The sequence below is a fragment of the Choloepus didactylus genome, chromosome 5 (genome assembly GCF_015220235.1).
Source record: "Choloepus didactylus isolate mChoDid1 chromosome 5, mChoDid1.pri, whole genome shotgun sequence".
Classification (NCBI taxonomy): domain Eukaryota; kingdom Metazoa; phylum Chordata; class Mammalia; order Pilosa; family Megalonychidae; genus Choloepus; species Choloepus didactylus.
In genome coordinates this window covers 150,777,463-150,789,676 of record NC_051311.1, presented here as the reverse complement: position 1 = coordinate 150,789,676, position 12,214 = coordinate 150,777,463, and the positions used below count along the sequence as shown (strand labels likewise).

The following is a 12,214-nucleotide window of genomic DNA, read 5'->3' as shown; positions in this document are numbered from 1 at the left end:
TGTATCCAAGTCAGGGAGACTTGGGTTTTGGTCTCAGCTCTTGTATTTGCTGGCAGAGCAATCTAGGACAAATTACTTAACTTCTCTGAACCCCATGTTCTACAACGGTAAACTGTTTATAATTATATTTACCACACAGAATCAATGTGAGTATTTAAATGAGATAATGAACCAAAAGCACCGCGTAAGCATTCCTTAACTCACAATAATGCACAAAACATGCTGGCTACTTACTACACTTACAAAAGCAGTGATGTAGCTGTCACAGCATCTCCCTTGAAGCTTTCAGTTTATTGCCTGCATGCAGTGTGCCAAGCACTAAGCTGCCCTGCAAACATGGTAACTTAAGCAATACTTGTAACAGTCCTTGGAAATGGATTTTATTATCCCCATTCTGCACATAAGAACACTAAAGCACAAAAAGCTCCACATGTCTAATAATTAATGGGTCCAGGATGCAATCCACACCCACTTGAACTGTCTCACATTAAAGGTCATTCACTTTCCATAACATTAGTTGCCTCTTCTTACTTCTCACTCCTCCGCAGACAAGCTGGACATTGAGAAACATGTTTTTTCAATAAATTTTACCCTCGTTGCCTCATTCAGTACATGGTATTTACGTTGGCTGTCCTTTACATCTCATTTGATTAGGCTTCAAGAGAACAAATTAGATAGTGGTTGCAATAAGACCTTACAAAAAAGTACATTTCTATGTCACAAAATTTCCATGTCACAAAACTTTTTCCTTTTGATTTGGGTAGACCATTGGAAGAGCAAATAAAACAGAAGCATGTACAGAAAACACGATGTCAGTCAGTAAAGAGGGAAATGTGCCTCGAGCTTTTTGGAGAATTCCATTCGTTTAGAGCACTGCTGTGCATGCCATTTTTTGATAGAGATGGAAGACATAGATCTCCTAAAACCCTTGTCTGTTACATATGATTCACTATTGATAAATGATAACTTCCAATTTATGTCCAAAGATTTCCCTTCTCTGAAGATCAGGGCAATTTCTTTTTTCTTTTTTCATTTCCTTTTAAATGCTCCAGAGCATGACAGTTTTTTCAAGGGTTGGTCCCTATTAAGGTCTGTAAAGGAACACACAAACATGGCAGACATTGGGAGGCAAGCCCACCATTCTGAGAATGCTGATGACTTGATGTTTTAGGGATCTGATCCTTCCTCATTGCTCTCCCAGACTCTGCTCCATTTTTGCATTAATTAAAAAGTTTTAATCAAAACCTGTCTTTAAAAAGGACTTCACTGAGGGAATATGAGCCTCCTAAAGTCAATGTCATGTTACTTGTTCCTAACTTAATAGCCAAAAGAGAGACTACCCACTGGAAAACAGTCATTTGAATACAAGAACATGGGTTGAAATACAGCTGCTGCTGCTGCTGCTTCTTTTTCTCCTTCTCCTCCTCCTCCTCCTTCTTCACCTTCTCCTTCTTCTTCTCCCCTTCCTCTTTGTTCTGGTTTGCTAATGCTGCCCTTTTGCAAAATACCAGAAATGGATTGGCTTTTGTAAAGGGGGTTTATTTGGTTACATAGGTACAGTCTTAAGGCCATAAAGTGTCCAAGGTAATGCATCAACAATCAGGTACCTTCACTGGAGGATGGCCAATGGCATCCGGAAAACTTCTGTTAGCTCGGATGGCACGTGGCTGGAGTCTGTTCCAGAGCTCTGGTTTCAAAATGGCTTTCTCCCAGGACATTCCTCTCTAGGCTCAGCTCCTCAAAAATGTTACTCTTAGATGCTCTTGGGGTGTTTGTCCTCTCTTAGTTTCTCTGGAGCAAAAGACTGCTTTCAAAGGCCGTCTCCAAAATGTCTCTGTAAGCTGAAGCTCCTCTCTCAGCTCCTGTGCGTTCTTCAAAGTGTCCCTTTTGGCTGTAGCAAGCTCACTCCTTCTATCTGAGCTTATATTGTGCTCTAGTAAACTAATCAAGCCCCACACTGAATGGGCAGGAACACACCTACATAGAAATTATCTAATAAGAGGTATTACCTACAGTTGGGTGGGTCGCATCTCCATGGAAACACTCAAAGAATTACAATCTAATCAACACTAATATGTCTGCCCACATAAGATTGCATCAAAGATAATGGCATTTTGGGGGACATAATACATTCAAACTGGCACACTCCTCTTCCTCCTTTAATTGCCACTACAATTACTACTACTAGTAGCTACCATTTCTTAAGAGCTTATCATCTCACACAATCTTCGTAGCAATCCTTCATGGTAAGTAAACTATTATTAATCTTTGTTTCCAAATAAGGACATTGAAGGCAAAGGATGTATAAAGTGAAAGGGTTGGAATGAGGATTAAGGTTAGGAAATTAAAGTAATGAGTCTAACATCACACAGCTGTGGTGATAGAGTCAGGATCCAATCCCAGGTATGTTGGGTTCAAGAACCTGGACTTTAACCTCCATGTAGTGATCTGGAGAGGGAACACTTCTGGTCGGGCCACACTAAAGAGATTTCAACAAATTTAGGAATGACCTGGATGTGATCATGTTGATGAAAGAAACAAGTAGAGAAATATGAAGACCAGAAAATCCTCTACAAGGAAATTTAGAAGTGGTGGATGTCAATTGGCCATTCATCCCCCAAGAGTCAAGAGTCTTTGGGCTTAAAATTAGTGGTAATGAGAGAGCTAGGCCTGAGAACAGAAGTAGGATTGAAAGATTTGAATGTCTGAATGTAGAATAACTGATTCAGTTTGGATCCCCCATAAGCTGTGAGCAATCTTTGTCAAAGGAGAGTACAAGCAGCCACTGTTTAACTACAAACAAAACAAGCATTAGCTGGCTCTTTTTAAAAGAAGTTCAAAAGTGATGTCCAAGAGAAGTTGAAATTTTCGGTGTGGATGTTGGGTTCAAGTGCTTCCTGCACTGAAGGTCTATAGCCTACCTTTGGTTCCATGTCCACACCACAACCACTCCTCCTGAAGTAACCCTCTCAGCCAAACTATCTTGACCTACCCGTAAAAGAATTTCTAGTCACAGTAGAACCAACAAGGGTAGGGAATATCCGCAAAAGTAGAGAAAATCAATGCCAGCCACTCAGTTCTTTTTTTTATATAAGAATGATTAGCCAGGGATCCCCATATGAGAACTACATGGGGGGGGGGTGAAAAAAAAAAGGATCAAAACACAATTCTGCACTTAAATTTTTCAAACATTGTGAAAATTAAGAATTTAATACAAAAACTGAAAAAATAAAGATATTCCTATGAATGCAGGGTGAGAGATATAAAGAGTAAAAAAAAATGGTAGAAGAAGCTAATAAGCCTCAGAAAACAGAAAAGAATCACAGAAAGAGGGAAGCAAAAATGTGGAGGAGGAGAATTTTTCAAATAAATAATATGAGGAGCAGAGAATAAAGCATATTTTCAGATTCAAAGCACAAACTGAGAATTCAACAAAACAAATGAAAAAAGATTTACATCTAGATACTTTTACATTAAATTTTAAAATATCAAGGTGAAAGAGGTTTGAAAAACTTGCTGGGGCTAGAAAAGTGGTGAACAGCTCACAGTACAAACATTGGGGTTGGAAGATGGAAATAAGTCACCTATAAAAGAATAAAAATAAGACTGAACCAGAATCCTCAATCATACAGAAAATAGAAACGTAGACCTCACTTTCAAATTTGTAAAGGGAAGGAATGTTAAATCTAGAATTGTATATCCAAATGACTAATCAAATACGAAGACATTTTTAAGCTTTCGAAGACTGAGTTTACTGAATAAGTTACTTGAGGATGAACTCCAGTAGAACTTGGGAGTAAATGAAAAAAGAAGAAAATTTTGGTAAACATTAAGGACCAACTTAGGAAGGCAGAGAAGAAGGTCCTAGAATGACAGCTTGAACTAGGAGAGTCAACAAGGCAAACTAGAAGAGGAGGAGGAAGGAGGCCTTCAGAAGGGAACTCAAAGAAGGGGAAAAGGGCAAGAATGTATAAATGTATAACCAAAAGGTTGTTGTGGTGGTTTGAAGCTGTATATACCCCAGAAAAACATGTTCTTAAATCTAATCCATTCCTGTGGGTGTAAACCTAGTGTAAGTAGGACCTTTGATGAGACTACTTCAGTTAAGGTGTGGCCCACCTCAATCAGGATAGGACATAATCCCATTACTGGAGTCCCTTATAAATGGAAAGTATACACACAGAAAGAGAGAGAGAGAAACTGCAGAAGCAAGAAGCTGAAATAAACAAAACCTTGACGAGAAGGGAGAGACCAGCAGACACTGCCATGTGCCTTGTCATGTAGCAGAGGAGCTAAGGATCACCAACAGCGGGTCCTCGGGAAGAAAGCATCACCTTGACGATGCCTTGATTTGGACATTTTCTTGGTCTCAAACTATAAGCTAATAAATTCCCATTGTTTAAGTCAACCCATTTCATGGTTATCTGCTTTCAACAGTCCAGGAAACTGAAACAATTGGAAAATATAATAATGTGATAAAGCTCCATTATGCAAGGAAAAAAAAAAAGAAACTCAAGAGAAAACAAAATTTGCACAAGATAGTCACAATCCAAATATGAAGCAAGTTACAATGTGGCAAATTTTTTAAGTAATTGATAGAATGAATATAGGCAAAGAAAATCCATTTGACCTTGATACCAAGAATATTCATTTGAGTGGCACATAAAACTGTGACCACCTATAATAGTGTTAATCATAATGAATGAAAACAGTTTAGTATCCTCTACGGTGCAGGAAAAATTTCAGTTGTACTTGCTGTTGTCCTCAATGCCTTTCATGATCCCTACAAAATGAAGATAATGACAATTAACCTTTCTTAAACACAATGATTGTGGACTGTGTTTTTTATTTGCATTATTTTATTAGAATTTGCAATTAAACTATGTCAGAGACTGTTATTACTCCCATTTTACAGATAAGAAAACTGAGGCTTACAGGGCTAAAATTACTCAGCTAATAAGTGATATAACCAGGACAAAGTCCATGCTGTTAAGTACTACATGGTTGTTCAATGTGAATTTATTGGACTGATTGCTAATAATTAAGTACATTTGAATAAATAGTGTTTATATCATCATAACTAATTCATTTATCCATTAATTTATTCTACATATATTTCTGAGTGTCTATTCTTGTGCTAGGCTTTGGATTATCTGATCTAGATATATATTAGCAAACAAAACATATCTAGACCCTACTCTCATGGAACTTATATTCTGTTAGATTTGAGAAACAGACAATAAACAAATAATCAAACAAATAAATTAAACAGTGGAAGCAGAAGACAAGAATTCTGTTTGGACATGCTAAGTTTGAGATACTTATGAGACACCCACGAGAAGATATCAGTGGGCCTTTAGTATACAAGTCTGGAATTCAGAGAAGAGTTCTGGCCAACAGTTTAGTTTCCTAGGCTGCTCTAAGAGCAGATATCATGCAATGGGTTGGCTTAAACAATGGGAATTTATTAGCTTATGGTCTGAGGCTGAGAAAATATTCAAATCAAGACATCAGAAACTCAATGCTTTCTTCTCGACGACCTGCTGCCAGCGGTCCTTGGTTCCTCTTTCTGCCACATGACAAGGCACATGGCAGCATCTGCTGGTCTCTCCCTTCTCTTCTGGGTTTCGTTGCTTCAGCTTCTTGTTCTGTGGCTTCCCCTCTGTCTCTGTGTTCACTCCATTTTTACAAGACTCCAGTAATTGGATTAAGACCTGTCCTGAATGAGGTCGGTCATGCCTTAATTGAAGTAATTTCATCAAAAGGTCCTACTTACAATGAGTTTCCATCCACAGGAATGGATTAGATTTAGGAACATGTTTTTCTGGAGTACATACAGCTTTTAACCACCACACCAGGATATACAAATTTCATTTACCATCTAAATATCATTCCCAAACCATATATCCAAATCAAGTGAATTTCTAACATCCCTGTTGCTGAATTTTAAAAGAAGGTGTCTATGTGGCCTTTTCTCTACTATCTAAGCTCTATTTTGAAATCTATTGTATCAAAAATGTTTTGCGTCCACTGGAAGCAAATAAAGTGAATGAAAATTAAAATTTCTAAAGTTTGAAAAAAAAAATCACTTCTTACACATCCCTTGGAACAGTGTCAGGCACACAGTAAGCACTCAATAAATGTTAATGTCACTGCTGTTATTATCCTTTCTGCTCTGTTACCGTGCCCACAGAGTTGTGATAGCAAACCCTATATACTTCCACTAGAGCCCAGGACAGCTGCTAATGTCAGACACAGATTTTTCAGGGTATTGACAAGTTAGTCGCATTTCACATTTTTGAAAGCAATTTGGGGATTAAATGAACTCTTAAAAAAAAAGTTTTAACTTTTAAAAATCCTTACCAGTCAAGAATGAAGTTTTTTAAGCTGAAGGGAAAAAGGAGGAAAAAATTAATCATTTCTTAAGCACCTATTACATAAAAAGGACATTTAGACTATTTCTTTTGTTTATTCGTCATTATAACCTCAGAGATTGGTATTTTTTCCCTTCCTACAGATAATAAAAGAAGGCTATGGGAGGGTGGATGATTAACCAAGTAGCACATCTCATAAGTACATACTCAAGGTCTCCAACATCAGAACGTATCTTGGAGACTGATTTTATACTCTCCTGAATTTTAACTAATTATATTAGAAGGGACTTTGGAAACATGGGACTTATTTTTACTTATTTCACAAACACTATGTGCCAGGCACTATTATATGTGCTTTATACATTTGATTCACTCAGTCCTTAGGACAACACCAGTAACCAGGTAGTTACTATGATCATTCCCATTTTACAAACAGAGAAACCGAGACATCAAAGCAAAGTCACTTGTTCAGACAAGTAAGGAACAGAACTAGGGATTCACATCCACATGTTCTTGCTCCAGAGTCCTGGCATATAGCCTTTATTCCAGGCCATGCTGCTTCTTGGTGAAAGGGAGAGAGCAAAACAGAGAGAATTATCTAAGCATGAAACTGAACTCAGGGCCCTGGAGTAGAAATGTACCAAGGACAGCTTCAGTTTGCATCTCCTGAGCCGTCTGTTTTCTCTGCCTATGTAGATCACAGTTCCACCAGATTTCTTATGCAATGTGTACTCACTACTACCTCATCTCTTCAAATTCATTTGTCAAATGCCACCTATTTCCTTGTAGGAAGCCCTGGGGTCACAGCACCATTGATCCTTCTGATTGCTCATATTTTGGAGTCAGGTAATGCTCTCTAATGCCTTCCTCTCTACATCCCCCCCGCCAAAAAAAAAAAAAAAAAAAAAAAAAAAATAGAATGAAGACTTCACTGTGCTTTCTGTGGAAAGTTATCCAGTTTGAGGTACAGGGAGGGCCCAGTGCCTGGTGTGCCAGAGAATTCCTCAGACTAGCCCTGTGGTGTTTTCCATCTGTGGTTAGAGGCCCTTCAGTAACAAGACCCTGACTATTTTGTCTCACCTCCTTTTAGAAATCTTCCATGATTCTCTTAGGCTGAAAAAGGAATCTACCCAATCTATGCAAACATCCCAAACCACTCTATATACAGAGTTCAAGCTACATTTCTATAAGCCAGACCAACTTAATAATGTAAACAGTTGCAGGAAACGGAGGTAGCCAAAAACATGTGGGAAACCATAATGAATATTCAAGTAATGGGAACATAATATCAAATCATCACTAGGGAAGGGACTTAAACAGTCCTTTTTTCCAGAACTCCATGCACCTCCAGTCTTGATGATGCATTTCTAAAGCGATGAAATAGCCTATTGCTGAACTTCACGGCTAACTGGAAACTGATCAGCACTAAGGGTTAAATTAACACAGCTGGCAAGTCAGGTCACAATGGAAGCAAGAATGGATAAAATTAAAACTTAGTGTGTGCAGTTTTCATTCTCTCTTGGGTTTTTTTTAAAATTTCTGATATGGGTGGCAACCTTATAAAAATAAAGAATATTTAAAAGCAAACATCTGTTTCATGATATATGAAATGCTATAACAAACATTTTTATTTTGACTTCTTTGGCCCATTGCTAAGATACATGCTGTAGATACCATTTAATCTTCAAGGCTTACTGGTGTAATAAGAAGCCAAATTTCATTTTGCTGAAAATAATGATAGCTCCCATACCAAGTGATTTCACAATCGCCCCTCCAGTGCTTGAACTCATCATCATAACAATAACAATATTTTTTAAATGGCGCCTCTCAGCCATAGCATCCAAGGCGCCAAATGGAGCAATACAGTAAGAACACATTAAACCCATTAGATGTGAGATAAAAACAGATAAAGGCATTGAAACTAGCATGGACGTGATGAAAAAAAGACCACAGGGAATAAATACGGCTTTGGACATCTTTAACAGAAGAACTCAATCTATGGCACAGTTTATATAGCCAGGCATCCCAGAAACACAGAGCAACATGTGATAGGCACCACCAACTTGGAAAGGTCATCCCTGGTCTCACCCAGAGTTCAACAGCACCATATATTGCAACTGCTGTAATGAATTTTAACTCATCCTTTTTAACTCAACGAAGAGTGGCTCAAGTGCCTATAAACTAAGAGTATATTTTTAACCATATCAATGGCCCCGTGGCCATCATCAGTTTTGTTCTCCAAATTTCCATGTCACCTTCCAGGAACATGGTAGTACTACTCGTTCTGGTCCCTTTGTGGTTGGGCAAGACCAAGTGAATGGCCAATGAATGGTGAATAGAAGGGATGTGTGTGCCACCTCCAGAACAGAACACTCAATCGCTGGTTTAAGAGCCTCTAGGTTTCTCTTTCTGGTAGAAGAACTGGCAATGTGTGAGGGTGAGTACTCCACCAGCCTGGAGCCCTGTAAAACTATGATGGACATGCAGTGTGAGAAACACATTTTGTTATATTAAGTTGATAGGAAGCCACTGGGGATTTAAGTCATTGAGGATTCCTTGTTAGTGCAGCATAACCTAGCCCATCAAGACTGACTGTAAGTCTCAATTTTAATATAGAGACCTATTTGCCCAGAACAGAGGAGGGACTCATTAACCCAGTCCCTCATCACAACTTTTAAAAGCATTCAGTCCAGAAGTCTCAAATACTCTGAAACTGCTCATTTGGTGTGCAGTCAATTTTGGCCAGTGGAATGACGATAATAGCTATCATTGATTGAGTACTTCCATGTGTTAGGCACTTGGCTGAATGCTTTCCATATATTTCCTTATTTGATGGACTAAACAGCTTTAAAAGGTAGGATTATTATTATACCATTTTTTCAGTGAGGAGAGTGAGGTCCAGTGAGGTTAAGTAATGCTATCAGAATTACATAGCTAGCAAACTGAAGAATTCTGTAAGAACTTAGGCTGGCAAAATACAAAGAGAATGCTCGTTAACACTAGGCTGTACTTTCCCTGCATAATGTGGAAGAAAATCTGTTCTCATATCAGTGGCTGAATAAATACCATTCTTTGGCAGATGGTGTTATAAAGCAGTACTGTATTATAAATACTTATATATTTCATGATTGCTAATCCATTAAGACATTTATCTTTCATTTGAAAAAGAAACAGGGCAACTTGTATTGGATTTATCTGTCTTATTCCAACCCACTGAAATGTCATAATAGATCACCATCCACTTCCTACTGGAAAAATATATGGCCCACAAGGAAACACTATTCATATTCATTAGCAAACAAGCTGTCTCCCCTCAAAGTTTGCTACCCAAACCTTTGGCAGAGGTCTCTGAAAAATGTTAGTCTGGAAGAAACTCTCTTCTGAATGCTTTCTTCCAACCCTTGTGTTTGCGTCTCATTATTTTCAACACTTCTGAAAATTCTAGAAAGGGTGAAGAAATACCTTGCTGACAATGCTCTTGCTCTTTGCCAAAGTAATAAATTCTTCCTCTTCTTTCACTTCTAAAATTCGAATATTCAATACAAGCTCTTTGGGCACATTCCCAAGATATTATTTGGTTAGATTTCACCATCAAAAACAAAATTGTTTCAGCTGGATCCTGTAGCCAGAACGTTTTAAACTTCATAGACCTTCAAAGTAGTGACCTTCTCCTCACCTCCTCTGCCTCTGTGCTCCATTAAGGAAAACACCGGAAGAAGTTTCCAGTCAGAGAAGCCAGATTGTATTTTGATTCAATTTTGAGAGGAGTTGCTGAATGGAGCTGGAGCAGGTGGTTATTTGTGGTTCCTACTTCAAGTCATCTGTGGAAGGTTCTTCTGTAAACCTTTGAAGTTCTTTTGTAATTTAGTAAAATGTTTCTGGACTTTTCAACCTCTATCTTGAATGCATTGGCCTTATATCTACCATCTTCTTTTCCTTCTTGAGAGTCTCTAAGATCACACAAATCACAACAATAGTCCAAAACAATAGATCAAGAAAATTAGGCCCCCAAACCTACTGTTTGGAAAGTGGGAATGTGCTAATCATACAACTTTGCAGCAAGAATTGATCTTCGTTTTCCCCTTTCATTTTGCCTGTGCAATCAAGATGGGAAGACTTTAGAAGATGTCCCTTTCCCTCTGTGACCTTATTTCAGTGTTTGGCATGGCCGTCTTCTCAATTACTGCCCTTTACTTACCAGCCTTATATTTGACACCTTGCTATCCTAGCAGTCCTATCTCTGAAATGTCTCTCATGCATCCCATCCTCTGATCTTCTCGATACCTCTGTGGGTCAGACACTCTGAAATAAAAATATAACTAACTTGTCCTGTGTTTTTCCCCCAGCTGTTTCCCTCCAGCCAAGCTGAACTCACTGTTCCCTGGACCTGATGCTGAGCCTGTCTATGTGCCATCCTGGAATGTCATCTTGGCCAGGTGAGCATCAAGCCCACATTATTCTCAAAGCTCTGTTCAAGGCTAACTTGACATTGAGCTTTCTCTTTTCTTCCACAGTCCAAAGGAACATCACGCCCTATTGAAACTCTGTAGCATCTCATATGAAAGTACATCTCACTTTCCAATTGTATTGTCTCCTGTCATCTCTTTGGGACCAGAATGAATGTTTTGCTTATTGTTGGGTATTGATTCATGTACCCCATAAACTACATGTTCTAGTCTTAATCCACGTTCCTGTGGGTGTGAACCCATTTGCAAATAGTATCTTTAAATATGTTAAGATGATTCAGGGTGTGGACTCATTTGTGTATAGGATCTTGGAAGATCCTATTTAGGTGAGGCCAAATTTAATCAGGGTGGGCCTTAATCTGTATTACTGGAGTACTTACAAGCAGAGGAAATTGGACATGGAGGTAGAAGCCAGAAGTCAGCAGAAAGGAGAGGAGCAGACACAAGGAGAGGCAGACTGCCATATGATGGGGGCAGAGATGAAAGCAAAGGAACCCCAAGGGTTGTGACAAGTCAGCTCCAGAATGCTACAGACTCCAGGAGAAAGCATGGCGTGTTGAGACTTGGATTTTTGTTTCTCCCTTCCCAAACTGTGAGACAATAAATTCCTGTTGCTTAAATTAATGAGTATTGGCTATTTGTCATAGCAGCTCTGGCAAACTAAGACACTTATCTTGTATCCTCCACCTAGCACATGTTAAGTGTACAATAAACAACTGCTGAAATGATTAGAAAAAAGGATCTCCAGATTCCTAGATTAGAAAACAGGCCACTAGACATATGTGAGCTATAGAAGTAAAGGGAGATCAAGGTTTTCAAACCTGTTTTGTACCAGGTTTCAAAATGGAGTCATCCTTGCCTCTTTCTCTCATACCCCACATCCAAACCATTAGCAAATCCTATTGGCTTCACCTTCAAACTATTCACAGAATCCAGCCACTTGGTACAACTAGCCTTGTCCTGGCCACTATCTTCTCTTGCCTGGATTACTGTGATACCTCCTGCCTGCATCCTCCCCTGCTGTCTATTCTCATCGTGGTAGCAAGAGTCACCCTTTAAAAACATAAGTCGATTGTGTCGCTCCTCTATTCAAAACTCTGCAAAGGTGTCCCTGTTTCATTCTTGACAATGGGCTATGAGGTTCTACATAATCTGCTCCCCTTCCCACTAAGCTGCACCTTTGGTCTCCCCTCCAGCTGTCTTCCCTCTTATTCCTTTGCTCCAGCCACACTGGCCTTCTTGCTGTTCATTGGCCTTTGCATCTTTGCTCCAGTTCTTCCTGCTGGTTGGAACATTCTTCCTCCTTAAATCCACTTGGACATTTCCTCAAGTCCTTCAAGTCTTTGCTCAAAGGTCACCTTCTCCACGAGGCCT

At 39.0% G+C, this 12,214-nt stretch overlaps 1 protein-coding gene across 7 annotated transcripts in view; it reads right to left on the bottom strand.

The window, feature by feature from the left end:
• SUGCT (succinyl-CoA:glutarate-CoA transferase) overlaps window positions 1-12,214 on the bottom strand; it is a 769,056-nt gene that overhangs the window by 1,977 nt on the left and 754,865 nt on the right. The window lies entirely within an intron of this gene.